This window comes from Bidens hawaiensis, unplaced genomic scaffold, assembly GCF_021521415.1.
Source record: "Bidens hawaiensis isolate Kalapana, Puna unplaced genomic scaffold, B.hawaiensis_p1.1 tig00016156_1, whole genome shotgun sequence".
Lineage (NCBI taxonomy): Eukaryota > Viridiplantae > Streptophyta > Magnoliopsida > Asterales > Asteraceae > Bidens > Bidens hawaiensis.
The window spans coordinates 437,066-448,661 of NW_027492471.1; positions in this window are offsets into that span (position 1 = coordinate 437,066).

The window sequence follows — 11,596 nt, forward strand, 5'->3', positions numbered from 1 at the left end:
TATGGTATGTATGTGAAGAGGTAGGTCCCAGCATAGCCCAGTTGGACTCGCAAGACTCACCTTAAACAGGGACGTCTGCGCAGAGACCAACTGGATCCGCAGGACCAACCATGCTCAGAGAAGTGACGTCCTTACGCGCAGTATGCAAGCTGGTCCCGCAGGAAATGCCTCCCATGGTGAAGGACTCCGCCTGTTCCCGTAGCCTCGGATACAAGCCATGAGGAAAGGCCACCCGCGCAGCATGGCTACACGCACAAAGCACTTAGCTCTCAATCGTTCAGTGTCACCTGAAGGAATGAGCCAAGCCGGGAGCAATCCCGCACAGAGGCGGGAGGGGGAATACTCCCGCCCAAATAAGCCAGTCCGTATACTGAAGGATCTTTTACTGTACCTGACGAGGTATGGGCAAAAGATCTGATCAGAGATGCGACAGCTCACTGACAGCAGCATGGCAGACAGCACGCCACAGCACTGTGACCAATAGCCGCCGCCTACCCACCAACTCCTGCCATACCACGTGCCTAGCCTGTAGTTGGCAGAAGAGGAAGAGTGCACGACACGCCTGCTCTGTGTCAGCCGCTACCTATCCACCACTCACAGGCAGGGCACGTGCGTAGGTTACAGTTGGTAGCGTGTTGGGCCGGCTAAACCCCTTGGAAACCTACCTTCGGCTATAAATACCCCAAATGGTATGATCATCTAAACACATTATTACATCATCATATTATCATCATATATACCTGATATCTGCTCTAGCAATCTCTTAATATACTTTTATATTTAAAGAGCAATCTAGTCTGATTCTCACGCCGGAGGGTGGTCACAAGGAGGAACCCCCCCCCTTCTCAGTGACGAGCTCACGGTGTCTGTTTTGCAGGTTATCAGAAGAACCATCTTCCAAGGGTCTAACCCCTCGTGGGAAACATCTCTCCAACCCCCATGTTACCAGTAACTTGCCCGGGGTCCGGTTAGTGTTTCTTCATTGGCGCCATCCGTGCATAAAGCTAGAACTACAATTTTCTCCAGTTTTTTCAAAACTTTATACAAAAGATGGTTAGAGAAATTCCGGTAACCACAACCCCAGCTATTGGGGGGAATACCGGCAACACAGTTTTTACAAACACTACTCCGGCTACCGAAGCCGGAGCAAGTGAAGTAAATTTTACGAACACTACCCCACTTACTAAAGCAGGGGCAAGTGCAGTAAATGACCGCCTACTGGGATCCACCGATACCCAGTTTGAAAAACGAAGACTCCCCCGCCAGACTCTCGACGAAGTCAAGGCATGGGCGGAGGCACGACAAAAGGAATTCCAGGCTGAGTTGAACGAACGCTTGCGTTCCGTGCAACAGGCCGACGAATTCGAATACTGGGAGGATGACTCGGAGGAATCCGACTCCGACGCGAACCCTCGTCATAAGGCAAAGGGGAAGCGTAAAGAAACGGAAACCCAACCGAAAAGGCATTTTGGACAAGCCTTCAAACCAAAAAGCATAGATGGAAGTCCACGAGACTTCTCTAAAACGTTCAGACCAAACGTTACGAATGCAGGAACGTCCAAATTTGCAAGGGACATTGCTGAAGCAATTGCCCCGAAAAGTGCTAAACAAATGCCTAACATAGGCACATATGACGGCCTATCTGATCCAGACGATCATTTGAACAGGTTCATAGCGGGGGCAACCGTTAGCAATTGGACGGAACCCACGTGGTGTTACATGTTCCAAATGACGCTGGTGGGGGCTGCTAGGGCTTGGTTTGATCGTTTACCGGTTAACCACATTTACGACTGGGCAGACTTCCAGCAGAAGTTTAGCCAACACTTCAGCCAGCAGCGAAAGTATACCGAGGAGCGATGGACAATCCTCAAATGCACACGGGAAGAAGAAGAATCTCTGCCAAACTTCATCACTCGCTTCAACTCAAAGAAGTTGAGTTTGGGCAATATCAGCGAGGATCTTGTTCGCGCAGCCTTCATCCAGGGCGCGCAAGACCCAGAGCTTATCCGCACCCTAACGGGTAAAGATGGAATGCCATCCACATGGGATGGCATCATGACAGCAGCCAAACGCTATGCGGAAACGGAGAAGCAACTGGGTAGAGACCTTCCGCAGAACACAAACCTTTACACCCAGAGGACGAGAGAGGACAACGTCCTCACCGCCCGGTTGAACAAAAAACGGAAGCAAGGCATTTGGCAGTCAAGGGTAAACTTTGACACCTCATCCGGCTTACAACATCGATTGGGTGAAAGGGATAATGTAAAGCCGCACCGGAACCCCAGATGGACGCCACTTACCAAAAGCGTCACTGACATATTTGCTACTGAAGAGCTCCCATGGCCAAAGCCTCCAGAAATCCGACATCGTCACGATGCTGATCGGAGCAAGTACTGTGATTATCACAGAACAAAAGGCCACAACACTGAAGAATGCATAGACGTAAAAGACATGGTCGAAACATTCGTCAGAGATGGGACGCTCGCGCACCTCGTGGCGAAATAAAAGCTAAGCAGGCAGGCAGGTGCGTGTGGAACCACGGCTGGGGTAAACACGAATAAAAAATCAGCTTCAATAGACTACATGCTGCGTAAAGAACGAGATCCCGAAACAGGTGCGTGTCGGCTCGATGGCGCTCCCATCCCAACATGGAAGGGAGCTCATTTACACAGTTTGCATGTAAATCAATTCCAATTTGTAAAGAAAAGGCCAAGAGCCACTTCTAATGGAAATGATTCTCTCTAGAACATCGAAGCTGATGATTTTACATTTATACTTTTCTGGACGACATTCATATTACGTGAAGTCATTGCATGGGAAGGCGGTCCTACCCGCACGAACCCAATAACGTAACAAACCTTCACGCAGGTCAGTTGAAGGGGAAAAAATTCAGCACCCAAAAATGAAAGTGCCGGTCTATCCGCATGAATCATTAAGGAAACTGAATAATAACCTGTCAACAACCGCGCGTCGAACAGTTAAAACTATCCAACACTGGACGACATTCATATTACGTGAAGTCGTTGCGTGGGAAGGCGGTCTTACCCGCACGAACCCAATAACGTGGCAAACCTTCACGCAGGTCAGTTGAAGGAGTTCATCCCATTAAATGAAAGTGCCGGTCTATCCCGCATGAATCATTCGAAGGAACTGCACCAACAACCGCGCGTCGAACGGTTCAAAACAAAATTCTTAGATGAGGAAAACCTACACGCAGGTCAGATAAGGGTAAAGTTCTGCCATCCTACTAAGTGCAAGTGACGGTTCTACCCGCACAATCACGAAAGAGGAAGCGAAACTTCACACCTATTATCAACCACGTTCAAAGGTTAACTTATCCTAAAAAGATGAGAAAAACCTACACGCAGGTCAGATAAGGGTAAAGTTCTGCCATCCTACTAGGTGCAAGTGACGGTTCTACCCGCACAATCACGAAAGAGGAAGCAAAACTTCACACCTATTATCAACCACGTTCAAAGGTTAACTTATCCTAAAAAAAAATAAGAAAAACCAGCACGCAGGTTAGATAAAAATTAAAGTTTAGCCATCCTACCAAGTGCAAGTGACGGTTCTACACGCACAATCACGAAGGAGGAAGCGAAACTTTAACCCACTATCAACCACGTTCAAAGGTTCTTATTCTGAACACTTGGAAAATTGCTAATTTAAACATGCAAGTTATAAGTTTATAAAGCAAGGAACCCAAAGAAGGAAATAACAGTCTTATACGCAAAAAGATTAATATTTCAATGATGTATTACAACAGTGGCCGGGTAACTACCCGCCTAAAAGAAATCTATACAAAGCTAAGTCTATCCTAGCGGTGGGAAGAGATCTTCAGGATCAGGCTTCAGGGCCACCTCCGCTTGGACCAGCACCGTCTGAGCGTGGCTGCCCAAGGAAAGCCTTAAGGATGTTTAGCCCATCATCAGCAGCAGCAGCCTCATTCACCTTCTCCACCACTGGATGCGGGAAGGCAGCGTACTGGTTCACAGCTTGGTCATAAGCAGCTTCAGTATTAACATTGAATAAAGGGAAGTTGGAGGGCGGAAAGCCTCTCTCAGCAAACCCTAGACCAAGCAGGAAGCCAGTCTTCTCCCCATCCTCATGAGAAGCGTTGAGGGCTGCGCTCATCGCATCGTCATAAGAGGTCTCTGAAAGGACCCGACGCGCAACCTACAAAAGAATACAAGTTAGAACATTTTCTAATTACAAGTAGAAAAGAGAAAAAAAAAAAAAAAAAAAAAAAGAGGATACCTGAGGCAACGCTTCTCGAAGTAGCCATTGGAGGGTAGCTTGCACTTCGTCACGGGCGCGTTCGGCTTCGCTTTGGTTCAGATTGGCAAGTAATACTTCCTTTGCGGCAGCCTCTTCGACGCCCTTAAGCTTCCGCTCGGTTTGGTCAAGCACCCCCCTCTGGTCAAGAATCTCTTGCAGCTTCTTGGCGTCTTCCATTGCCAAGGCGTCATGAGCATGCTGAAGAGCCTTTAATTTGCATTTAAGCTGCTCATTCTCTTCGCGAAGTGGCTCAGCAACAGCTTCAGCCTTGGCAGCCCTCTCAGTTGAGTTTCGCGCAGTCTCCTTGGCCAGCCGAAGCTGTTCATTCACAGCTTGGGCAGCCTTGGAACGGGCCTCGAGTCGCGCCTGGACTTCAACCTCGAGGGCCTTGAATGCCTTCTCCTTCTCGGCTGCGGCAGCGGCCAACTGCCGGTTCTCCTCCCGAAGAGCCCGCGCTTCAGATACATCTTTGGCGCGAGCTGCTTTTAACTTGTCGTTTTCACGACAAAGCAGCTCGACGCGGGGCTGCGTCCGGGCCTGGAGAACCCGAAGCTCATTGGTTAGCCTACCCTCTTGGTAGCTAGCCATGGCTTCCCCCAACGCACCATGAGGAGCAGCGTGGCGAGCCCAGTCCACGCACTCCACAGGGGTACGAAGGGTTGTTCCTCGGCGTATGTTCCATCTTGGAACATACACTTCATTGGAATCCGACACTGCAAAAGAAACAAAGGCAGTTAGGAAAAGATGATAAAAATATATAAGGGAAAAAAGAACCCTACGTACCCGTAGGGTCAATAACAGGCCGATAGCCGCCAAACCCATCACCTGAACCTAAAGGAAATCCATCCAACAGGTCAGGCAGACGGGAAGGTGGCATAGATCGGCGGGAAGCCTGGCGCATACCTGATGGTCCGGCCGTCGGTGCCGGTGGCGCAGGTATAGTGGCAGCCGCTGTGGTAGCCATGTTTGGCGCCACCTCCTCAGCAACAGTAACCGCCGGCTCCGTGAAAGATGCTGTAAAAATTGCACTCACGGCCGGCGGAGACACCTTCTCAGCTGGAACAGCCTCAGGAAGGCTGGAACCAGCGGAAGCAGGCGTAGACGCCTGGGTCGACGCCTCGGGAAGGCTGACCGAGCCTACCGTCATTGGCGGGGGAACACTTGCTCCAACTCCACCCTGGAATGCGTCAACATCCACACCTGCACAAGCAAAAGTGTTAGAAAAATTTATTTGAAACAACAAATTTACAAGAATTATGGGGATACTCACGGGGTTTCTTGAGCTTGAACGCACGGACGAGCGGGGGCGAACCCGATGGAGCCAGCCTCTTGACACCGGTAACCGTCGTCGTCGCTGCCTCCCCGGAGGTAACACCTGCAGCCTCCGGAGCGGTGGTCTCCTCACCACCGGGCTTCCCCGCAACCTCTGCATTATCTGACTCCGAGTCAGATAGGACTACCGGGTCGGTCGTAGAGGCCACCTTCTCCTTGCCCTTCCCGACGGCAGCCTTTTTCTTCCGCACCAGTGGAGGACCTTCTGCGGATTCCTCAGAAGAAGAAATGTCATGAACTCCAGCAGCAGGCACAGCATTGAGAGGTTCAGGGTAGAAGATAGGCTTACCTGGCCGTCGGTGGCTCAGGATCTCTTGGCCTGGCGGGTAAACCTCCACGAACCGACCCGCGGTCTGCTCTAAGATGGGCAACTCGTTCTCATCCAGAGCACGAGTACCCATCCGCGCGGGACCATCTTCCTCCCGCGGGTTCAGGAGCGACTGAAGATCGTTCCCCTCTGAAATCAACAAGAAAGTTAGTAAAAATCGAAGTCAGCAAAATGAAACAAGACGTACCATAAGGGACAGAGTTCGAACCATATTCAAGGACGATCGGAACCTTATCCGCATTCGCCGCCTTCCACACCCGGCTCATCCCCAACATCACCATCGCCGACTCCGGAAAACGGAAAACCGGGGACTGGACCCGGGAAATCTTCGAGAACCATTCCGCCTCCTCGTAGTTGAGGGCGGGAAGGTTCGGAAGCGCCTGGCCATTCTTGAACTTCATGGCGATGGGGATGGCGCGAGCGGATATGAAGAAGAACTCTCTTCTCCATGAGCGAAGACTCCGCTCGGTGGTACAAATCTTTAAACCCTTGATACGGGTTGTAAGAGTGTACCACCCTTGGATGCACCTCCATGTATAGAAGGTCATCAGGCGATCAACGAGGGGCTCAAGGCCCAGTATCCGGCACACCCACTCAAAGTGCCGGACCTTGGCAATGGCCATGGGGTGCACCTCTGTCAGGTGCACACCGTGCCTCTCTAGGACACGGTACACAAACTTTGTCAACGGAAACCTAAGGTTCCCGTAGACAAAGAATGCAGCATAAACCCCGATCTTGCCACTAGGGGCATCGTACACAGTATGGTGGGGTTCAGGAAACTCAGGCTCGAGAGACTCGAGCATGAACTTCCTGATGATATACTGGTACAGATCGACAGGAAGAGAGCACTGGCATTCGCCAGCAGTCTTCTGGTCATCGGCATCATGAGAAGACATGGTGGAAGAAAGACGAAAAGAGATTTCAGGGTAAAGCTTTACTGAACAGAAAAATTCGCCGGAAATTACTTGAGAAGAAGAGATGAAAGTGGAAAGTGTGAATTGCAAATAACCCTCTCCCCCTTTATATAGTAATCGCAATTAATGCGGTGAATTTAATGCGGAGGAGAGAGAAATCAAATGTGCAATGAAACTATGACACGTAGCAAAAAGCAAGCTGGCAACAGCTGTTGAAAGGACGTGTGCCAGTAATTTCGCGGCCACGCGCCCGAAAAATCGCTCCCACGCGCCTGAAAAAGCGACTGGAATGACCATGTTCTGTCACGTCACCATAACTCCCTGCACGTCCTGACACAGTCAGAAGAAACCGTCGCACGACGTTTCAAAGGTTTGGACTTATCTTTTCACCAACCTTTCGAATTTCAAAATTCAAAATTTAAAAAGTGGGAAAATACCCCCTTACCTTGGCGAACAAGTAACCATAAGACGGATGCGGGTACAGTGTTAAGGCAAAACCCTTCACATACCTAGCACCCGCAGGGAATTGAAGCCAAGAAAACCTTGGCGAACAAGTAACCATAAGACGGATGCGGGTACAGTGTTAACGCAAAACCCTTCACATACCTAGCACCCGCAGGGAATTGAAGCCAAGTACCTCGGCAACCAAGTAACTATAAGACAGGTGCGGGTACAGTGTAAAGGCAAAACCCTTCACATACCTAGCACCCGCAGGGAATTGACGCCAGGAATACCTTGAGAGTAAAGTAACCGTAAGACGAGCGCAGGTACAGTGTTAAGGCAAAACCCTTCACATACCTAGCGCTCCGCTGGGAATTGAAACCAAGAAGGATCTTCTGGGCAATGCTTGCGGAAACGGAAATAGCATCCCCGCATAGCGGGAACATCGAGAACTACGTTGTTTGAAGCTCCAGGATGGAATTGGTGGTCTTAACATAATTGATCACTATGTTCAAAACTACCAAAACCTCATGGAAAATACATACAACTGGGACTCAATGCTCCTGACTTGCGAGGAGGTTACAGACCTACCCGCATCATACCCAAAGACCAAGCAGGAAACTCGGGCATTTCTGCAAGTGACAAGGACTTCCGCGGAAAGAATCCCCATGGAAAACCTTACGAAACCCTTTTCAAAACCCTTTGCTCAAGTCCAAAAGTTCACCTCACTTCATTAAACACTCATGAGAAGAACATTGGACTGGGGGGACTTGAAGAGGTAGGTCCCAGCATAGCCCAGTTGGACTCGCAAGACTCACCTTAAACAGGGACGTCTGCGCAGAGACCAACTGGATCCGCAGGACCAACCATGCTCAGAGAAGTGACGTCCTTACGCGCAGTATGCAAGCTGGTCCCGCAGGAAATGCCTCCCATGGTGAAGGACTCCGCCTGTTCCCGTAGCCTCGGATACAAGCCATGAGGAAAGGCCACCCGCGCAGCATGGCTACACGCACAAAGCACTTAGCTCTCAATCGTTCAGTGTCACCTGAAGGAATGAGCCAAGCCGGGAGCAATCCCGCACAGAGGCGGGAGGGGGAATACTCCCGCCCAAATAAGCCAGTCCGTATACTGAAGGATCTTTTACTGTACCTGACGAGGTATGGGCAAAAGATCTGATCAGAGATGCGACAGCTCACTGACAGCAGCATGGCAGACAGCACGCCACAGCACTGTGACCAATAGCCGCCGCCTACCCACCAACTCCTGCCATACCACGTGCCTAGCCTGTAGTTGGCAGAAGAGGAAGAGTGCACGACACGCCTGCTCTGTGTCAGCCGCTACCTATCCACCACTCACAGGCAGGGCACGTGCGTAGGTTACAGTTGGTAGCGTGTTGGGCCGGCTAAACCCCTTGGAAACCTACCTTCGGCTATAAATACCCCAAATGGTATGATCATCTAAACACATTATTACATCATCATATTATCATCATATATACCTGATATCTGCTCTAGCAATCTCTTAATATACTTTTATATTTAAAGAGCAATCTAGTCTGATTCTCACGCCGGAGGGTGGTCACAAGGAGGAACCCCCCCCTTCTCAGTGACGAGCTCACGGTGTCTGTTTTGCAGGTTATCAGAAGAACCATCTTCCAAGGGTCTAACCCCTCGTGGGAAACATCTCTCCAACCCCCATGTTACCAGTAACTTGCCCGGGGTCCGGTTAGTGTTTCTTCAGTATGCATATCAAATAGATCAAATATGCTGGCTTAGTAGATTTGTATGTGTGTTACGAAAGTTTTGAAACCGATTACGATGGCATGTGTGTATTGAACCGAAATTAGGGGTAGTAAATAAGGATGAGTAGAAATCGGAGATGGAACAAATCAGATATGGTGGCTTGGCAGATTGTAAAAATTAGAAGATGGTGCATGATGGTGATAAACGGTGGTTCAGGTAGATTGGGGAGCGGCAACGTTATGTTTTCCGGAGTCTATGGTCTCATCGGAAGCTTCACCTGAAGAAGATGATAAGAAGTTTCAACTATTGAATAGGGATTGAGTGTATGTGTAATACCTAAAAGGGATTTGTGGGATGTATTATTTTATGTTTTAATATAAATCTTTATATTAATTACACAAATAGTCCCTTAAGATTAAAATGATCAAAATTCCCTCTTGTGGAAAGCACATTATTGGATTTAACAGAAATGTTTAACGTTTGTTATTATAATAAGATGAGAATTGTAACAAAGTTTAAACATAAAGGATGTTTACTGGCATTTATAAAGGTAAAGAACAAATACTGAAAATCCAAGCTAACGTAAAGTACGAATTTTCTATTCTGTCCTATGGAAATTGAGTATATTGTTTAGGGGAAACAAATAGGAACTAATATAAAAAAGTGAAAACTTCAAAGAACAAATTGGTAGCAAGAATCTTACAAAATTTGTTGCAAGAAAAAATAATCAAAATCGTTGCTAGATTAGTAGAAGTAATCTAGCAATATCCATAGCAAAATCATGTATCATAATGATGAAGCACGAATCTAAACCCGATTAGGTTAGGCCGACGATTCCACCGGGTATCATAAGGCGTGCTCCACACACTCGTCTTCTACAAACAAAACTCACAGCAAGCCGAATTCAAGTAAACACCCCATACAAACAGATTTTACAAACTAACTTCCTCAAGCTATCTAGCCTAGGTGAAGCTTAATTAACCTACGGTATTCGAGCCAAGCTCGAGCTTCTGTAGCGGTTATTGTGGATTGATGGAACCAAACGAAGTATTGAGTTGTCTAAGCTAATTTGATCGTGGTAAAACACTTGGTTTTTTAGTTTTGATTTCATAAATGGTATAGATGAATCTAATATTGTTCCTGAGGGTGTGAGTATTCCAGTGGCGGATCTAGACGAAAACTTCAGGGGTAATCTAATTTTTTTTTGACCTAGCGGATAAGTGGCGCCCCCGGCGACGAACTTCTAAAATGGCGGTTGGAAGGTTTGAGAGGTCAATTGTCTACCGCTATATATAAAAATTTTTTCAGCCCATCTAGATCAGGTCGGGTCGGATCACATAACCAAAAGATAAAAATAAATTGTATTACAAAATCCAAATACATAACAAGATTATGCCAATCGTGAGGGGCACCATGATGACATGACTAGATTCGAAAAGTAAAAGTCCAATGATTTACATAGACAATAAAACATGAATAAGTTTTATATGTGATTTAATATGTAACTAATTATACGTATAAAATAGACTACTTGTATAACATACTTGTGCACAATATGAAACATATATAAAATATGTAGTTGACTAGGATTAATGTTGTTTGGGTGTACGAGTCGTAACCAAAAACTTTTAGCTGTGTCATATTATATACTTTTTATCTTTGATATTGTATTGTTTATCAAATTTAAACATGAATAAATACAATAATAAAGCAAAAGTAATAATTAAATAAAAACGAACTAAAGTTAATAAATTTTAGCAAGTGATAATTCAAAGGGTGACTGTCAATCAAATATTTAATAGTATTCCATTTTTAAATAAAAGGCAAGGTTGAAATGGATGCACAACGCATTGTTGTTCTTTTTAGTAACTATTAAATAGATAAAGGACCTTCAAATAAAAAAGCATCTTCGCTGCATCTCTTACCTAAATGCAGCCGCTGCAAGTTATCACCGCCGGAAAACAATAAGTCGTCAATATACGAATGAATTTCTTCAGTGTCCATCTTTTTCTTGCAGTGGTAACCTAATATTTGCTCAGGGGTATCCTATAACACAAAACAACAAATAAAAACAAAAAAAAATACACTAATTTTGCACTTCACTAAGAAAGTTGAGGGGTAACCCGGGTTACCCCTGAGACCTCATCCGCCCCTGGAGTATTCCATACATGGTAGATTCATTTCAATTTTTGATGATTGTCTGGTGCTTTTAGTATTATAGATTTCATTTGGAGAAATAAGGAAGAACAGATTTGCTTCCTCAATTTATTTTAATCAGAAGACTTTATTTAATACAACATACATAAAGAAGGGTAGAAATGTCCACATCATCATCATCATACTCAGTAAATTCTACCAATAGCAAAGCTATGATAACGTCTGATGAGGGTGAGATGTAGACAGCCTGACCTCTACCCTGTAGAAATAGAAAAGCTGCTTCCAGTAAGACCAGCGTCTGAGGAGGGTAAAATGTCCACTTCTGTTATTTAAAAAGGTGTTAAAAGAAAAAGGTAATTTTGGTACATGATTAACTGGATAAAAATTAAGGATATTACATGTAG